Genomic DNA, 16,968 nt, shown 5'->3' with positions numbered 1-16,968 from the left:
ATTAAATCTATATTTGTGTTTAAAAGGGATTGAGATGAAACTAAAACGTTTTGGCAACTGAAACAGGTCTTCAGCTGTTGTTGGTTACTATAACCGATAACAGTCAGCTGCTGTTTTTGCGAATGAACAGTATTATGAACTCGGACTATGGTAAGCGACTTACACTGTACGTTAAAAACTGTAAAGCCGATTTAATAATGAGTTGGTTGCAGGTCATAACCTGGAGTTTCATTGCACGGTAGACAATTTTACTATACTTCCACATTTTGCTAACCTATTCCTATTACCGATGAGGGAAATGAGAAATAGAAGAAAAATAAGTTTCGCGCAGCGTCGAAAGAAGAGGAGAACGAATAGTCCGCTGGAAGGTACAGTTGTGGCTGGGTGCATATGGCGGAAGAGGTCCAATGGCCGACATAATACGGATCAATATACACAGGGTAGATATATCTTACGACCCGTGTGTGTACACCGTACCGTATATGCGTTTTTCCATCAAAATTCACCCACCCCGTAGCCACGTAACGACGGTAGCACAAAACAAAAGTCTTGCGACCTTCCGATCATCACGGACGAGGCGCAGTAGCCTGTACCGTCGTTGGCGATAAGTCAAATCGAATACCAAATGATATTCCTCTTCACTACGTGCGACACCTCACACGCCAACGTTATCTATCACGTCATTGTCGATTGCCTTTACGGGTCCTGGTGTGAGTCTTTATTATGAGAGTTTTGCTTTTGAAATGATACATGTTAAATCCATTGGTTTAAAAACAGAAAAAAAATAATAACACTAAATAATCGTATTTAAAATTAGAGGTAAAGTGAAAAAAGGAAATATTGAAAATGAAAAGAAAAATTAGAGAGATAGAGAGAGAGAGGGTAAGAGGGAAATGAAATTGCGCTAGTTACAGCTAGTGGAAGTAGTGTGCATCGCGAGAAATCGTCGCAACGATATTTGGCTTCCCAAACGTTCGGTTGTCGCAGCTTTTTGCTGCGGAGGTGGTACACTTTTGCAGAGACGGCCGCAACTCAGCACAGAAGGGCTATTGTGACGCGACCGAGTGTATAAATGCTTTTATTCGAAACTTTTGATGGGTGTAATTTCTGAAAACGGTTAGTTTTTCGGTCCATTTGCTACCCGGTCAATTTATATATTTCATCGACACACCCGTTGCTGCTATGGTGTGTATCCACCTAACAAAGAACGTGTAACACAAAATGCACGTGTCCTTGTGTTTAGTGTGTGTGAGCATTTCGAAATCTGTTTGGTCAGAAGTTTTCAACCGTCAAAATTAAGGACGCGGTTAATGTTTGACGCCTTGACTTTAAGTAGAACCACGTTCAAACTACACGGGCATTCTATAAATTTATGGATGATTACACATGGCTTAAAACAATACAGTTTTTATAAATAAATTTGTGTGCAGTAAGCAATAATATCACAAGCATCCATATTCACGCATATATTACATATCTATTCAATATTTGAAACTGACGCGGCCATAATGTTTAATAATATATTTAAGAATAATTTACAAACTAATCATGTATAAATATATTTATGTATATTATATATTTACATTAATTACTTATTATTGAGTGTATTAATACATCAAAAAATACTTAGGAAGACATATTATACTAGTTATGTACAAATCAATTTAAATAATCATCAACTATTCAATCAAGTCTTTGTAGATATTATATAAGGTGATTTATTAAGCACTCTCATACTCATTTATTCAAATTCTGATTGTAATTTTTAATTATACTCAAAGGTTATATTTTCAAAATCTTATAATAGTTTTTGTACAATTAAAGCTGTGTCCTATTATAATAAACACCACAAGTCATCAGCTGCTCTTATTATTTCTATAACGTTTATGTTTATGTAAGTATATACGATATATGAGGGACAGCGAAGCAACTAATTTTTTATCCGCATTCGAAGCCCATAATTACTCTACAGTGTAGTAGCGATTTCAAACCTTCGTATCTTCTTGAGGTAGGCAACTCAAATACATATCATTGACGGTGAGCTAGTGTATGTGTTTGTATTATTCATGATACGCCAAAAATCAATCTCTTCGTGCTTGGAGCTTGACTACGACAGGTGTTTAGATAACCCAAAAAGTATCAGTAATTTCGTCGGGTGGTTTCGATGTCACGATGTGATTTTTTTGTCGGACATTGGAGTAAAAATTGATAGTTTAGAATAAGTTATTCACGATACTCAGAGTCTCAGAAGGACGATGGAGTCGGAAATGAATCGTATCGAAAAAGTCACAAGCTCATTGGCGTCAACTCGTACACTGGTTCAGCGAGATGTAGGTCTCGGTGGCGTTCGATGTTATATCGGAGAACGTTTTCTATGGTCTCAAGTGGTCTAGTTTCAACATGTTTGCTTTTGAGCGCTGAATTCGTTAGCCGGTCACGACGTTGGTCGTATATTTTTATTTCGGGTTTCAGCAGAATTCAATAGTGTTTTTTGTACTTTTAGTGTTTTTTTCTTTTGAGTGGATTTTTATTTCTTCTTGTCATAGTTTTTGAGATTTGAAGAAAATAATTGAATTTACTCTAACCTATAACTGTTTTGGGCTGTCTATATATCGTTTTGGATGGTTGACGCTTTTGCGTATGGCACATAAAAACCAAACCAGCAGCGCGTGTTAGAAGTACCCTATAGTATAACTTATAAACAAAGTCAAATAACTCAAAATCTACTCGTTTGAATTTTGATCTGAAAATTTTCAAAACAGCCATCTGCTAAATAATTAACAATAGAAAAAGGAGTCAGTCTTTATTTGTTAAATAGAAAATTTTTATTTCCACAACAATATATTATTTCAGTAACATAAACAAATATCAAAAATTCATTACTAAAGGAAAACTGATTGATGTCAAAAAATCCTGCATGGATACTGTTTTATATTTGATGCGTGTATTAGATACTTGTTAATATGTATATTTATGTATAAACTAAAAAAACAATTATAATATAATAAGTAACAGAATTCAACAATAAGTTTTAGTCATTAAATATTATTAGAAATAAGAGAAAATGAAAAGGGGTTCTTGAGTGGTGATATATATGACTCTATATGTGGTTGCTCAACCGCGGTTTAATCAAGTGTTTATATTTTAAATTGTGCGTGTTTCATTTTTATTTGCGTGTGTCAAAATGCTTGGCGTATATGACAAAGTAGCACCCAGTTCAGTTACCTTAATAATTTTTATTGTATGTGTGTGTGTTCATATTTTCGAGTAGAAAAATGTGTTTTTCCAGAAACTTCAACCTTCAAAACTATATTTTTTTGCATGTGTTTTGATATCTGAACCTAATGTGCGGGTAAGTGTGTATGTTTACACATTTTTTTTTAAATTGAATTGTTTTATTTCGGAAACTTTAAACCCTAGCACAAATTATTTTCTGTTTATTTTATTTGGTTAGTGTAATACGTGAAGAAATTTAAATTATTTTGCACGAGTAAAGTATAATTTACAAACATGTTATGTGTTTCGAGTTTAGTGTATTCGTAAATAATACTATACGCGTTCAATTTTCTATATTGTGGCCAAGACGGTGAGAACACGATTTTGGCATTAAACAAGTGTTTGTATGCGTTATATTTTGATTTTGCATGTTAACATGAGAATTATATTTGAAGTTAACACGTGTGCGTAAATATCGTGTTTTGAGTAAATTTGGACAATGGAGATATACGACTGTATACTGTATACTGCGTAATTTTAAGTACTCGTGACTAAAACATGCTATGTTTCTATTTTAAATTGAAACGTAATGATTCATATAGTTTATATATTCTTGTTAAAATATTATACTTTCTTTCTTTTTTTTTTTTTTTTAATAATGTGTTTATTTTATTAGGTAGGTACATCAAATTGGATGTAATAATTTCTTCTACGCCATTGACATTTTTCTATTTTTTTTTTTTAGTGAATTTTGAAGCTTACAGTATGAAGAATATTATTATATTCTTCATAGTATAGTGTAGTGATTCCTAAACTGTGAGGCGTGAATCCCATGGAAAAAATGTATGGTGTACATATAACGTATAGATACTAATATAGTACTATATATTAATAAAAAATGTTGTTTCATTCTTTCAAATAAGGCGCGATTTTTTTTTTATTATTTCAAGGGACGCTTGAACAAAACATTTTGAAAAGCACTGGAATAACACATTAAAAAACATTTATATCATATTTTATAGTAAAAGTATAGTTTGGCCTTTTGGGTTTTAAACCAATATACACATATACCTACTTAAGGAACTAAATTAAAAAATAATTAAAATTAATTGTTTATTATCTACATAATTTTTTTTTATCAGTAACACTAGTACGCAGAAAATAGTTTTTACCTATATTTATTTATTTATATAAAAAAAAAAACAACAAAACATTTATAATACTTATATGAAAAGTGCAATTGATTCATTAATAGGTATGATATATTTATAAGTTCCAATCATTATTAATGATAAATCTGTACTCATTTCAAGTTGTAGGTATTTATATATTTACCATTAATGTATAATGTACTGTAAATGAATGCTTAACTGACACGACTTTATTACAAACTTAATTTTTTTCATATTAGTGTATTTTGCAAAATGTTTTTGTTATTGATTTATTCTACTTCGTGAATAATTATAAAAAAAAAATGTATTAATGATTCGTTTAAAAATATTTTATGTAAAACCTATACACGCATTACATAAAATACAACTACTTATATGTGTGTATATCTTTTGTTTTTTTTATTTCAAAACGAATATTTACAATCTGTATGAAAAAATACAATACATAATATATATGATACAATTTACAAGGCTCGACGGCTTGAGTGAAGGGAGCGTCCAGTAACGCTACTTCAACTTAAAAGGATTTTTATTATATTTTATTTTTTTTCTCAGTTATATGTTTAGGAAATCGCGTGGCCAATTTCGCTTTAAGCGACGGGGAGGATTACCCGGTAGAGTGGGAAAAGAGAGATTTGATATTAGAGTATTTGGGTGGGCAAAGTATTGAAGTGGATTTTTTTTATAGTTAGTGAAACCAAGTACAAAGAGAGTAGGAATTTTGAGATTTTATAAAGAGTTTATGTTGCTATGAGTTTTTTGTTGCTAACGTACTATTGCGTTTTGGTTTATAAATGTAAGTTTATAGACTGAAAAGATTAAAACAATTTTAGATTTGAGACTTCGACTGATTTCCAGATTTAGATATCATGAGTTATCGTAGAACAATTTATAGTTGTTTTGAATAATTTTAGAATTGAAGAGTGAAAATGTATTTTATACTATGACAAATTATATATATACATAAAAATAAAAAAAATAATAAAATGCAATCATAATTTTTGATATTATTTCGATTTTAAAGACTTTAGATTATCATATTTTATTTTATTTATTTAGTGTAATAGTATAATTGTTATTTAATTAAAATATTTTCTAAGTGATACAATCAAAAAATTAAATTGTTTTCTATTCTTATCAATTTATTGTTTACACACTATCTTGCTTAAGTAAATCAGCAATTTTTTTATAATGACAAGAATAACAATACCGATTATTAAATGTATATAGTGTACTTAATAAAAAAAAAAAAATGTTATATTGTATTTGTCAATTATTATTATATTATTATTATAATTGTTTAATGCGTACATTTCTAATAGACAATTAATTAATTTCATTTTAATATTTTTTTCTCTATTATTTTAATACTATATTTTTACATATATTTTGTTTATAGAATTTGTTTAACAGCAACAAAGTTAACTACGTTTCATGGTTTTATATTTTCAAGTTTTAACATAAAGCAATTTATTTGATTTATATATTTATGTATTAATTTAATATTTAGTTATTTACTATTAATACTATTAAACATATTGTAACATTTAAGTATTTTCTTAAATTATACAGCATTAAGTTATTGGACATAAACAAATACTCATAATATATAATATTATATGCATATATTATAATAATATAATTTAAAATAATTTTTTTGATTTTCTATATTTTATTTTATTTTAATAAGTTGTGTTTTAAATGTATTATACTTTTAAACAACCAATGTCTAACTATATTAGTTGTTATACCAACAGTGATATTTAGACGTTTATTTAACACTAACTACTTGATTTTAAGATAAATCTGTGTATCCATTTTGTTTCGTTATGACTACTAATTATGTCGTGTTAATAAAATGAAAAATTAAAATACTACTGTCGTGCAATTATAAACCTTATTTTACAACACTTGCATGTAGTATAACAAATTTATTTTCTACATCTCTTTGATGTACTGATGTACTCTATAAACATTATATTATATTATAAGTATATCAAGCTATTATTTAGGTAGAGTTATAGTTATAACTAATAATTTTAAAATATGTTTTATTTTTGATAAACACAGTGTGATATAATTTAAATGAACTAATTAGCGTTTTTTTTTATGTTATTATAAAACTAAAATATAAGTATCATAAATACCACTAATAATAAAGACATTATTATAATAAGAAAAAGTATCTTTAAAAATATTTGGCGAACAAATAAAAAAAGGTAAAATTAAAATTGAATTTTCCTTTATGTTCGCCAATAGCCGTATAGACATAACGACCACGGTAGCCGATTTGAAACTGAGAATTTATAGTATTCCTAAGAGTGTTGTTTTTTGCCTTTCAAATATCGAAAGGGTAGGAAAGTGGTTAAATGTGTGTCATGTGTCTCTTTGCTGTCGCAAGATTTCACGTTATTGAAAATTCTTTCGTTGTTTCTCTTCTCTGTTCCTCACCATAACTATTTCCTTTCTCTATTTTTGCATTCACTCTGCCATTCTACATCGGTTCAATCGGTTCTCTTCTCCGCCTTTAGACCAAATTCGAGGAGAAAGGATGTTTTTTTTATGTACTACACACAAGTGGTAAAATATTGTTAAGCAAGTACTTATCGATTATCCGAGCAGCCCTTTTGACTTTTGAATTATCGAGCCCAAGTGGGCACATCAAAATTGTCTATACAAAAACATTTATTCATTCTTTTGTGTTCTTACATCACTTATTGTGTAGGTAGTTTAAATAACTTCGTACAAATAAATAATGATAAATAATAGGTTTAAAGCAAAGTGAAAAAAATGGTGGGGCTTCGTGATTTTTTTTTTATCATTTCAAACATTTTTTTAACATCATTATCATTATCATTCATTTTTATTAAAACCCTAAGACCTAACCTTAAAATTGTCAATCTTTTCAATCAGATTATAATAATGCCTTTAATAGCTATTATAAAATGTTTTATAACTTTTTATAACTATAGATTTTTTTTTTTAAATATAAAATAGAACAAAATATACTTTGATAAAATAACATTTAAGTATTTTAATTTGTATTGATTGATATTTTAGATGGCAGTACAATTGTGATATAATTGATCCCTATTTGTAAAATACAACATTACAATGTTAATATTAATTGTATTAAAAATGCATTCCTTATAGTGTATCATACTATATATTGTATAAACAGGATTTAAAAACACATCTATAAAAATTGTTAATAATTGTTAATAATGTAATACTCCATAAAATAAATAATTATATATGCTTTACTCAAGGGGGGGGGGGTGAATATCTAATCAGTACACCACTGCTTTCTTTACAATGTAATATGATAAATTATTTACCTTACTTCAAAAAATGTATTGAACTAGGTGGTTATTATGATCTTACCTGTAAAAAAAAAAATGTATTATACATTAGTTTATATTATTATTTTTTTTTTATTTTGAACAATATTATTTACAATCATTAAATAATATTTGCTATGATAAACACCAGTAATAACATATTTATTTAATATATTAAAAATAATTTATAACGTTGGTGGAAAATCATCCAGTGGTGGAACGTTGACGTGAGCTTTTATATAAAGCATAGTTGTTGTTTGTATACAATTTCCTTCTCACAACAATATGTAATAATAGATACAAACATTAAGTGCACTTTTCTTGGTATAACTATTTAATATGTTAGTCATTAAATGTTATTTTAAATAGTAATATACATTTTAATAATTATTGCATTTATCTAATAATTAAAGAGTTTGTTAGGTATTATAAAAATTATAAATGTCATAGTAGAATATTTTAAAATAAACAATTAGTGTATAATAGTATTATACAAATAATTAATACAAACTTGAATAATTATTTATTAATAAAGTTGTGATTGTAATTCATTTCAAAGTAAGTTACTTTTAGTTAAATATCCATATGTATAATTATTGAACAACTTAAAAGTATCAATTTAAATGAATGATATTGAGTTTCTTGGCTCTCGAGTTAAATCAAATTATTTGACTTGGGTCTGAGCATTAAATTCGATTGTGTGATACGATAGGTACTATTGGGACTAACGAAGAGGTCTCTTACAAATTGAGTTGAAATCTTTGAAAATTGAGTGCTATATATTTACAAAATATATGAATAGAGAGACTACTATTGATTATATTAGTATATTTGATCTTTTTATTGTATATATATGTGATTTTAACCACGTTTTTTTTAAGATAATAGAACGTATATGACACAATCGATGGAGAATTTGGCAATCAAACAATTGAATATAATAATATTAAATATATTTATATATATACTTTAATATTTATTAAAAATCTAAACATTTAAAGTTAATAATATTTTGTAGAAACTCGATTACTTTTGTTTGATGTTAATGGACCAAAAATGAGCTACCGGTGGATTACGAAACTTCATAATATGGTATAAAATGTACTGTATGTATAAACAAAATTCATAAACATAAAACATTATTATGTATATAATTATGTTATTAAATAATTCATAAGTATATTGTGTGTATACAATTTTAGTCGGAAGAGTTGTATTATATTACACAGAATGAATATGTACTATACTGTGTACCTACTTATATTTAAATAATTAATGATATACCTAAATATTGGCTTTTTAATTACCTCCGGGAGTTTATTGAGAGATTTTCTTCAGTAAAACATAATACGCTTAAAATGTAAGAAATACCGGTCGTGGGTCGTTTAACAGCAAAATGAGTATTTCCATAAACTTAAAAGAAAACTTAAACATCAGATTAATTATTAAAATATATGAATTTTGATTCGGCATTATTTTCTCGATACTTTTTGTTAAAAATAAAGCTTGTATATGTAATCAGGAACTTTATAATTTATTCTTTGACGAAAATTGAAAATGTTATAATATAGTTTTATTCTTACTAACATTTACTATTTACTATAAATGATGAATATTATATATATATAATATTATACATTTTACTTTATAACTACATACAAAAAGCATATTTTTTTTACTATCTACTATAGGACATTACGTTTTATCTTATAGTAATTAAGTAACTAAATTAATTAATTAATCGAAATTGTTCATAAAAAATAATCAATGGTATTAAAATTATGAGTGTTAAAACTTTTTTCATATATCAATCGACGATTTTTTTTTTTTTTTAATTAATACATTTATTTAAGCGGGCTGTCTACAAATTTGAAGACACATTGTTGATACATTGTCGTTGATACGATTACTTACATTACTGGTTACTACGATAAAATAGTAAATCATAATATAAATAAATAAATAAAATGTAGATAATTATAATTATTTAATTGCAATTTAAAATATTTATAGTCCAATATAGTCCAATAATAGACATTATCTCTTAGTTTAGTAAATGTTCTGTGGTTTTTTTTTTTGTATTCTTATAATATTTTATTGATTAAGATGTAAGAAAAAAAAAGTTGAAAAATACTAAGAAAATGAAGCTTCTCGCAATTCGTTTTAAATAGTCTTAGTTTTATTATATTATACATATTATCTAGGTACTTGATTAAATGTTGTATTTTCATTGAATTTAAGTGGTCAGTTGGTTAACAGATATACAAATTAAAATAATATTCTACAACACCTATATATAGAATTTTTCACCTGTATATATATATATATATATATACATTTACGTTCATTTCTACATTAATTTAAAGGATATCGGATATGATATGATTTTTAAAATCATGAAAAATAACTAATTTTTTCATTAAACTTAATTTATTAACATTGTTTAATCAATTTATCTTATGTACTAATATAATATTATTGTAAATTATTTTATATTATATCGTATGGCACAATTGTAAATTACTTAAATCCACATACTGGCTATACATTTAACTAGTGACCACGCATTACGCATAGTTCATTATTTTAAAATAGCATTAAACATAAATAAATAATAAATAAAATGTACTATAAGCCTGTCAAAAAACGCTATATTTTATTGTTATTTAAAACCAAAGCGGTTTGTTAAAAATGTTAATTTACTGGATGGTCATATTTTGTTGTTCCATATTTCATAAGCCACTTAATATAATCGGCAAGCAGGTAAGAACACTTCATAATGGTCGGACTGGAAATCTTATACAACACTGCTGAATGCTGATATAACCCCTAATTTAGGGGAAAGCATAAAATGTCTGCGTGCGTATTATATGCATGTACATAGATATATATAAAGATTGATGGCTAGGATCTGATCGTGAAACATGAGAGAATATGTAAACGATTTATTATTAACATATGGGCTACGATATACGATATACATATTGCATAGGTGTTAAGGAAATGTATGAGAATTTACGGCGTAAAATCATATTTAAATCGAGACAAATGGTTTCATATTCAAATAGTTTTAAACCGTATCAGAATTATCTTATACTCCAGAATAACCTAAATACTGTATATTTTATCATCATATATATTGAGTTACCAACATACTAATAAATTAAACAATTTTTATACAGCGGGTGTCAAATATACCCTCGTTCTTGAGTAAGTAATGTGATGTATATGTAAAATATAATTTCAATTATAGTATACTAAATCCAAACTGTAGAGTACATATATTTTTGTGAATCAAAATTTAACACAAATAGTATGTAAAAATTAATTCATTGTTATAAATTGTTGAGTTTAAAGTTAAATAATACAAAATAAATGCATGAGAACTACTATTATATGCCACTATGACTGAGCAAAGATTAATTTCATAAAACTATAATATTGTAATATTATTTATAAAAAAAATATTTTTTAAATTTTCTATCATATGATAATAAGTTGAATATGGGTTGTAAATTATACAGCCACATTCGATAAAAATGTATTTACATATATTTATCATAACATTAAATTTTAAAAAGCTAGTTAAGTATTAATTGGAAATTATTTGGTTGATGGTTAAATATTTTCATTATTTAATATTTTTTATTTAACATTTTAAAATGATTTAATGTTACATTTTCCATTGGATATCCAAGTGCATTTTGGTGGAAAATGTTTATTTTTGCAAAATAAATTACAATTATAGTAATATTCTTGTAAAAAGTTTGAGGCAACTAGTGTAATAAATTTGGATGTTTATTCTATGTCAAGTACAAAACTAAAGTTATTAATGTAATGACTTCTACAATATTAAGAATTATTTGAACATTTGTCTTGTTTTTTGAAGAAACTTGTTGTATTATACAACTTTTTATGGTTTGGTGTTTTATGTTATCGTGAATGTTTTTACTTTCTTCGGTGTAAAAATTAAGTATTTTACCTAAAATATTAAATTTAAAAATCCAATAATAAAGTGTTACATAATTCAAGTAATCTTTTCCACAAATTATCAAGTTAAAAAAAAAATTAAATCTCATAACCTATGGTTTATATATATAAACAAAAATTAAGAATTACAAACAAAATGCATTATAAAATATGTATATTTCCAGCACATAGCACATTTTAAAACTGTTTGATTAAGCCATATAAAATAAATCTCTGATCGTAAATATAATTATATGATAATATAATATTTAAATAGCATAAAGTATTATAATTTATAATACTGATTTTGATTAAATAAATTATCATTTTGTTCAGTTTTTATAAAAAAAAAAACAAAAATTATAAATAAATGAACGAATAGGTATTATGTAACAAGTAAACTCAAATATCTTCTATTGAAACAAAAACTAGAATATACTTATATAATACTATATAGGTACTTACTAGGAAAAAAATGTACGGTATAAGTTATTTTAACTTAATTACACCTAAAAAAATTAATCATTTACTTGTAATTTAAAAATAATTGATTTTACAGTTTTTTATTATTTTTTTTTTTTTATTATTACATCTATAAAGTTAAAATAATTGGTAGGTATTCAATTTATTGTACATTTTCTAGGGTTGATTACAAACATTTCAGATTTTTTTGATTTTTCTTTTTGAATAAAATGGATATAAAATAAGAATTTAAGTTTGTTCTTATGTTTTAGGTTACAAAAATGACCATGTATTTATTAAGATGCAAATTATTTGTATAAAATGCTTAAATACCGAATGAATTCATTATGTCTGTGTTTATTTACTATCCGATATCCGATAGAATAGCTGTGAAATAAGACTACATTTTAGTAGTATTTACTTGTATTGGGTGCCGTGATAAAAGTCCAAATTATTATTGTAATAGTATTTCTTGCTAAATAATTAGAACATAAAAAGTTTCATTTCAAATAATAACATCTTTAAACTTTGAAATCGATTATAAATAGTGTTTATAGCAGATGTATATTAAATTAGTTAAATTTCCCCAAGCGTAAAAGGAACAACTAGCATTAAGTTACATTTGTGCTTGGTTATTTATCGATTTATACTTTCATAGTCTACATCATATTACAACTAACACTATACCATTTAAAAGTTAATTAAATTAGATAAATTGATAAGATGCATTCAGTACTCGGTCATAATTTTTATATACGTTTATAATAATTTTTTTTTAAAAAAAACTAATTAATTTATAATTTAGGAAAGAGATATTAATTTTTAAATTTATTTAATTCCATACCTAGGTGAATAAATTATTTTATCATCAATCATCACTAATAAGACATCAAAAAATATTTAATAATATCTAATTTACTAAACTAATTACTGTGTACATCAAATTTTAAACTCAAGTTCCAATTAGAGCAATGTAATATATTATTTAAGATAAGAGTTACATTTATTATCGTCATTTTTTTTTATATTTATCAAACTTGAAGTTATTGAATAATAATGCAATATATAAATGAAAACTCTTAATACATAAATTAAATAGGACTACAAACTATTATGAGTAATACTAAATTGTATTATTATTATTTTATTTTATGTATATATTTGAATAATATATTGTTTAATACATTCAAATAGGAATAATAGGTATATTTTTTTTTAAATGTTCATAATAATAATTTTATATTTATTTATTTTTTTAATATAATATTATATTTGAAAGACAATTATTAAATAGATACATATATTGATTAATTAAAATATACATGTATCTTAATTTATTTGTTGTTAATATATTTCTATATTTTTAAACTATTTAATTCGCATTTTAATGGTGATGGAAAATGAGTTAAGAACACATACATAAATGGAAAAAATTATTATAAATAATTTAAATCAATTGTATCGTTATATAAATATTGTTTTTATATAGTTTTTTTTTTTATTATTATTTAAAAATTTGGCGATACTTAGAGAATGGATTAACGATTATATGAGTATCTTTATCTGAAGTAACGGTTTAGTTTTAGTTGCCAAATACGAAAACATTCACTCGAATTTAAGTAGAACAATGTAGAACCAACCCTCCAAAAGCTCACTTATAATGATGGTTATTCATGATAGCTAATTCAAATAAGTAAATCGAGTTTTTTTCTAAAATTTTTGACTTGCTAAAAAGTATCTTATTAAAAATAATATACCTACTTGAGAAGTATAATTTATGTCGCTTTAATAACACGTGTATATTCAGTTTAACAAAATCATCCAAATATATATTTATTGGTAGAAAAATATCAATTATCTTATATTTTAAATAGTCTGAAATATAATATGTTTTTTGATTAATACATTGAAGTATTCAATTATAATATAAAGACATTTTAATTTAAAATATAGCATTGGTGTTTTAACTACTACACTATATTATGCATATTTTTTATATTTTATACGTTAAGACCTAGTATATTTTAGAGTTTTATATTGAATTCAATAAAATTTGTAGTCATGGTGATATTACTAATATTATTTCTTAACATTGCACACGCAATAATTATGAGTAATTAATTATTTGTACATTAATGCAACCAATATTATAATGTTTGTACTGAGGTAAGAACAGTGTTGTATTTTTTTTTTTTCATTGAATACGGCTCAAAAATAAGTTTTGCTCCTTGGTCCATTAGATGTTTTATGTCTTAATCTAGGAATATAAGTCAGTTCTATTAGAAAACGTTGAGCTATCATAGTTGTAAAAAAAAAAAAAAAACGAAAAAAAAGTCGATACACTGAAAACCAAGCATTTTATTTGAGCATTTGAGAATTATATAGAATTTATTATTTTAACTGAAATTAATGATAATTTAAGATATTCAGAAATCATGTAGAATTAATATAAAATATATATATTAATTATAGCATTTTAACTCTGGTAGACTGTAAATTAAAAAAAAAACCCTAAAAATGTAAAATACTAAACTATACTTGAGATTATTTTTATTGACCATAGAAAAATGTATAAACTTAAAAACCATTTGTAAAAAAAAAAATAAAAGTAAATCTTACAAACATAATGTATATAGGATTAAAATAATTAATTTTATATAAACTCCATTTTAACTAGCAAAACACGTGAAAAAATATATCTACAATCCTCAATGGTAGCAATTTTACACAAAATATCATATTAAACATATTTTTTTTCTGAATATAAAAGAAATAGGTATAATAATACCAACCTTATATTATTAAAAACATTTTAAATTATTCCATAAAGTTTAAAATTATGTTATTGTAGATAAACATTGAACAAATAATACGTATGGGAATATTTAAGTTTCATATAACTATAAAAGTAATGTTTTAAAGTGTTACCAAATAGTAATATTTTAAGTTGAGATGTCACAATATAATGGTATAAAAAGTTTATACTTAAAAATAAACACAAATTCCATTTATTTAAATTTGAAATACTCTATTTTAAGATACAATTAACAGTTTATTTTTACTATGTAAAAATATTATTAGATATATTATTCAAATGGAACAGGTTTTAACATAGGAATAATATTTAACAATGCCCTTACCTTAAGATATAAGCATTTTTTTTTTGTATATTATAATAATAATACTGATACATTTTTACGTTAAGCTCTATATAATTTTATATTTTAATTTTATTTATTTTTAATCGTTATTTTATGTATATTGTTATATTATAAAAGTTGTAGACTTTTGTTCAAAAATTATATCTAATACTACTTACTTTACCTATATATTTTTAATAAGCTTCATAATTTAAATTAAATTTAACAGTTAATATTTTGATAAATAAAAATAGTATAAAATGTATAATTTATATTACTAATATTTAGTTAATATATAATAAATAAATAAAATAAAATAAAATATAATGAAATAAAGGATTAATGACCATTGTCTATGACATACGTTATAGAAAAACGTACTTGTATGAATTTTTCAGTCTAGAAAGAATAATGAGTACACAGATTGGAAACATGGGAGTATGAGAATGAAAGATGCTTGTAGAATTTAAGATGAAACCAAAAAGAATATACCATGTTTTTTTAAACATATTTTTAAAAAATGGTAAGCGAGTAATAATAAAAAAAATAAAAAAAACTGCAGCATGGTTATCAGTTGATTTCAAAAGCTTTTAAATGTTCCATATTTAAATATTTTCATAATTATAGTACGCATATGATATTATATTTTAATTATTCAATTCCAAATAATTTCAATTAATAGAGTTTTAATAATTTGATTAATAATTTTAATTTATTTTTCAAATATAAATAGAAACACAATTAATTTATATATGCAAATCGACTACTACACATATAAATATATAATAATAATTGTTCCACGTTATAGACTATATTTCTCTTTATAAAATAAACACTGTGTGAGGTATGAGGTAGTACGGTATTTAAAATAATATTGGTGTTAATAATTATTGTTTATTTGGTTTAACTTATTTAGGTCAAGTTGCTATTGCAATTTCTCATAATGTAGTTAATAAACCATTAATTTGATAAATAAAATGGAGCTGGTTTAGAAATAGCTTGGAGAATTGAATCACATAAGACAAAGTTAAGATAAATGAGCAAAATATGTTTCACGTGTTAGAGTGCTATAAATTACTTGGATATGTGACGACGAGTTGTGGGAACGGTTGAAAGAGCTTTGTACGTAAATCCACAGGAATTTCACCGACAAAGGAAAGTGATAGGAATGTCGTCGACGTTAGTTATGGGTAGAATGATTTTAAGGAGAATTTAGGGAATAACTATCTTTTTGAGAAAAAATATCTAGTTTGACTAGATGTGTTCAATGTTAAAATGACTGTTCAAGTTAAAAGATGTATTTAAAAATATATATCATGGATAAAGCAATATTTATTCAATTAAAAACACTATTATTTTTTTGACTAAGAAAAAAAAATAGTATAGATAGTTCGTAAAATTTAAATAAAAATATGATATCATTCAATTTAAAATTAATTAATTCAATTGTTTATTCGATGTTTTCAATTATAATATATTCTCTTATTCGGCGTAGTGCGTGTTATGAAGCGAAGATATAAAATCATCTATATAATAGTATTGTGAATGATCGTTAATTCAAAAATGGCAATTATTTTTATGATATTCAACTGAACAATTATTACGATTTTATTTATATTTAATCAAAACTAAGTAAACAGCATAACGGGTTAAAATCGATTTTTTGAA

The 16,968-nt window shown here is 24.6% G+C and overlaps 1 protein-coding gene across 1 annotated transcript in view; it reads right to left on the bottom strand.

Annotated features, from left to right (window-relative positions):
- LOC114121299 (probable G-protein coupled receptor No18) overlaps positions 1-16,968 on the bottom strand; it is a 137,103-nt gene that overhangs the window by 49,180 nt on the left and 70,955 nt on the right. The gene's annotated exons all lie outside the window — the stretch shown is intronic.

Source organism: Aphis gossypii, chromosome 1 (assembly GCF_020184175.1).
Source record: "Aphis gossypii isolate Hap1 chromosome 1, ASM2018417v2, whole genome shotgun sequence".
In the NCBI taxonomy this organism is placed as follows: domain Eukaryota; kingdom Metazoa; phylum Arthropoda; class Insecta; order Hemiptera; family Aphididae; genus Aphis; species Aphis gossypii.
This window is presented reverse-complemented; position numbering and strand designations above follow the sequence as displayed.